Source organism: Lagopus leucura, unplaced genomic scaffold (assembly GCF_019238085.1).
Source record: "Lagopus leucura isolate 7727_CA_CO unplaced genomic scaffold, USGS_WTPT01 Super-Scaffold_100048, whole genome shotgun sequence".
Classification (NCBI taxonomy): domain Eukaryota; kingdom Metazoa; phylum Chordata; class Aves; order Galliformes; family Phasianidae; genus Lagopus; species Lagopus leucura.
The window spans coordinates 858,593-862,920 of NW_024962294.1; the positions used below are offsets into that span (position 1 = coordinate 858,593).

The 4,328-nt window shown below is 46.6% G+C and overlaps 1 long non-coding RNA gene across 1 annotated transcript; it reads right to left on the reverse strand.

Annotated features, from left to right (window-relative positions):
- Nucleotides 1-329: 329 nt before the first annotated feature.
- LOC122187469 lies at nucleotides 330-2,506 on the reverse strand. Its single transcript, XR_006181326.1, has 3 exons — nucleotides 2,282-2,506; nucleotides 1,429-1,479; nucleotides 330-393 (listed from the first exon to the last, which is right to left on the reverse strand). It is a non-coding gene; the product is annotated as an uncharacterized LOC122187469 (long non-coding RNA).
- Between the last annotated feature and the right edge of the window lie 1,822 nt (nucleotides 2,507-4,328).

The following is a 4,328-nucleotide window of genomic DNA, read 5'->3' on the forward strand; positions in this document are numbered from 1 at the left end:
ATGGAAGCAAAAAAAAAATTGAAAAAAAAAAAAAAAAGTGGATCATCATACTTGGTACAGTCTGTAAGATTTTGAAAAAGCCATTTGATTCTTATCTATGGCAGTGATTGCCTTGCTCTGTCCTTAGAATCACACCTGTATCTGAGAGCGTCACTTGACTGTGTAATGTACATTTGCAGGTTATTGTAAAAGGCAAAGCATTGCTTTTGCTCATTAAAAAGAGAGACTTAAAGTTCTTTGCCCAGGTGGACAATACAGGTAGGTACCCAAGGCAAGGTTGATACAGACAGCTGTGTTGAAGGTCCCTGGGCTCTGGCCTATTGCACAGCCCCACCTGCTTTGCTTTATCACTTCCCTCATCAGCCCAGCCAAGCTCCCAGATGGATTCTTGCCCTGAAATCAAAAGGGCAAACCTGAAATCAAAATTAATTAATATCTGATCATTTGGAATTCGTAACTTTGAAACAATAGAACAATTACAGCATCTGAAACCCATGAGCCATTAATGAGGCTGTCATAAAGCTGCAGTGTCAGCTCAGAAGCTGCTCTCATTGCACACAGGAGGGTGGTCAGCAGCCCCAGGCAGGCGGTCAGGCACAGTGCTGCCAAACGTGACTGCTCACCCCTTCATCTGAGAGATGGTTGTTCATTAAAGGGAAGAGAAAGCCATGAGAACACTGCTTGTCATCTGTAAATAGCCAATTCCTTCCAAAGTTCACATTCTTGCCTGGTGATTGATAGAGGAGTTCATGAATGCTTTAAATGCATATAACTAAGTGACAGCTGAAAAAGGTTACTTCCCTGTTTGGCAGTAACTGGCTTTATTAGGGATGGATTTGTGTGCATTTTGTCTTCCTTCATCTTTTACCCAGGTGAGCCGGTCCTAGCCTAGGAACTGCCCTGGGTATTTTTGCTTGAAAACTGTGTTAGTACCTCCTGCAACATCTCCCAGTGCCAGCTCTTCCCATGGGTGTGCTTGAGAGAGTACTGATGGGAGAAAAAGGTCACAGGAGAGGTGGGATGTTGAGAGAAAAGTGGGGAAGTGAAGGAGAAAAGAGACTTTGCCCTCTTCTACAAAGAGCATGTGTGAGCTGAGGCAGTAAACAGAAGCGGATGCATGAGGGTGAACAGGAAGGAGGGATGAAGGCAGAGGATGTGGAAGAGCGAAAGATGGAAGAGAATGGAGGGTTCCTCTGGTCAGTTCTGTTTCTCACTGGGTAGTTCAGATGAACTAATATGAATTAAGGCCTCTTAAGTTCTAAAGAGGAGGGTTTGTGACATGATCTAAAACGGTTTAACTAATCCACTTTAAAATTAATTTGGTTTAATTTTCCTTGGGGCCCCCATGTGGATATACTCTTAAATACCAAGAATAAATAACAGGTAACTCGGTTGTAAATCACCAGAAGTAATTGTGTACCTACTCACCTATTGTAAATCAGCAGTAACTCCAGTGGGGCTGATTCTCTTCTTGTATACCTGGAATAAATGAAGAGCAACTTGCTGTGAGTCAATAAAGCTAATTTTCCTTCTCTACTTCCCTGGATAAAACAATAGCGAGTCCAGGGGCAAGCTGAGAGAAATTCAAACCAAGGAGGTTCATATTTCAACTTCCGACAATAATTACCTGCTGGAACAACAGACCAAGGACTGTGATGGATTCTGTGTGAACGTGGACTTTTTCTGTCAATATGAGGTAATTTTCTAAGAGAATAGCGAACATCCCATAAAAGGCTGAGATGGAGTTCTCATCTCTCCCTTGGTTCCTGTGTTTGCTGTTGCCATGGTCGTGCTCGGAGGGGAAAGGTAGCATCTTAATAAGCCCTGCGTGGGGCTTATGGCTATGAAAAATAATGAGTGATAGCAGCGATGGTGGATCGTATGTAGTATTTTTTTCCTCTTCTGACAATACTGCCTCTGGCAAATGTACCACTCAAGTTGAAACGAATTCTGTGTTGCACGCTGAGGCTGAGCTCCATCCTACCGATGCAGTTTGTGCCAGTGTGAAATGTGACAGAGTCCAAACCAGCAGAAAACATAATTAGCAAAGCGAGTAGAATCCCCATCTGATGTCGTGGCACTTTGCACCCTATTGACACAGGAACGACCAAGTTGCACAGGCTGTTGAACAAAGCACCACCAGCATGGTTCTCAGTTTGATGGCAGAAAAGAAATGAACCGAGGTGCTGTAGCCCAAATGGCTGTAAAACTGCCCTGAAGGAGTATTGGCTGAAAGAGGAGCTCCCATGTTTCCTTCCTCTTCAGGAACAGAAAAACTTACCGACAAGGAAGGGGTTCCTTCTTCCCAGTGTGACTTAGAGGAGGTGGTGGACACTAGGTCATGTAAGTGAGGTCTGTTCTCTCCTTATCTCAGGCTGAGTGGATTGGGTTCAGCCCACAGGTTTCATCTTGAAGCATGGGATGCAATGTCTTGACTAGAAAATTGCTCTGAAATCCTGCTCAGCCTTCCAGTAGAACCTCGGTGTGTCTGTGAGGTTCTCCTCCCTCCTTGGGTCTCCTCTCCCCTCTGCAGGAACAGATTGCAGCTGAAGTTTTTGTAACAATTTGGTTCAGCTGTGCTTTACTTTCTGAGCTCTTGGGTATGACTCAGAATTGATCTTCAAACTCTTCAGGGTTTTTCTTACTTGAGAGGATAAACTCAGCGCTGCTCTCATTTGCAGGAGTACAATGCCAGATGCTATCCAGTCTGTAACCTTCAGGAAAGTGAATGCCTTGCCTTCGTAGCCTAGTGATAGGAAAGCCCAAATTGAAATTGAAAAGTGAAAAAAGACTGGTAACTTTATTGTCAAATACTATTGATCAGAGCTTGGCTGCCCTTTGCTTGCACTGTGTTCATCATCCAGCCCTGAAGTTGTTAAACTGGAAAAAAGAAGTGGAACAAGGGGACAAGCTGCTTTTGGAAGGGCAAGCAGATGCCTTCTGGGGGGATCTTTCACTTCCATGATGGAAGATGGATGGGAAGGTGGTATGGCTTCACGTGCAGGAATGGATGCATGCCTTATCTGATCTGTAAAGTGTGTTTGTGGGTAAGGACATGGCACACCTGCATGTGTGCACCCAAAGCACACAGCATTGAAACAGCTGTGTGAAGGAGTAGAGAGGCTGAGTGCACACAGAACTACTGGATGTTTTGTTCATCTGTCTTTCTGTCCAATGTGGAATCATACAGCCTGTGCTTTAGTTGTTGACATGAGCCCCCAGGAAAGCACAGCTGAGCTCAGCACTGCCATCACGATGCTGTGCTGAGGGGTGGCAAGGGGCGAGCTCCCCTCTGCGCCCACCACTGCCTTCCTGGGCAGCAGAGCAGCCTCTGTCTGATAGGGCTGATCCTGGGAGTTAAGGGCTTATTCCTCCATCAGCGCATTGATGAAAAGAGAAGCGGAGCTCGGGGAGGAAAGCTTATGAAAAGAAAATCAAATCTATCAATTCCCTGTCCTGAATAAATGAATCTGTTATCTCGTGCGTGTAGCGAGATGCCCGGCGGGTAATGGCAGTTCCACCTTCAATCAGGAAAGGGAAGTGAAAAAAAGAAATAGAAAAGAAAAAAAAAAAACAACAGAGAGAGAGAGCAAAGAAAATCAAGCAGCCCTGAGTGTGCCTCGTGCGGAGTCACAGGTCTCGAGTTGCTGCTGCCCATAAAGGGAGCTTCGTGTCCGTGTGCGCCTCGCCTGAAAGCGAACGGAACAGACGCCAATAGGTGGCGCTTAGGGATGCGCGGAGATGCGGGGGGAGGCGATGCCCGCTGTGCGCCCCGCAGGCGCAGCCCCGCTCCGCTCCGCTCCCCTCCCGCCGCCGGCAGACGCCTCTTGTTCCCCGATTGGTCTCATTTTGATTTTAAACAAGACAAAATCTTTGGAGATGAGATAAGCGAGGCTGGTAAAACCAGGTCGCCAAAGAGCTGGCCTGGGTATATTGTGGGTAAATCACTGTGCTACCTGCTGTGACAGGAGTAATTTATCTCGGGCTGAAAAAAGCTACTGCTTCCCATCCTGAGCAGTAAGGGTCATTCATCACTTTTTTTGTTATTTTTATAACAGAAAAGAGTGCGCTGGTTCCCTCCCTCCATCCCCTCCAGCCAGTCCCCAGGGACAAATTAACCGGTTTGAAAATGGATGAGCTCAGGGACTGTTTTCATTTGCGTTTTTAATGGTGTCACAGAAACCCCCTCCATTCTGCAGCACGCCCTTTAGCACTGCTATGCATGTGGAGGAAGGTTCAGAGCTCCCACTGCTGCTCACCTGGCAGCTGGCTGTGCCGAGAGCCCTCTGAACCCACTGCAATACAGCAGGAGCCCGGGGCAGCTGCAA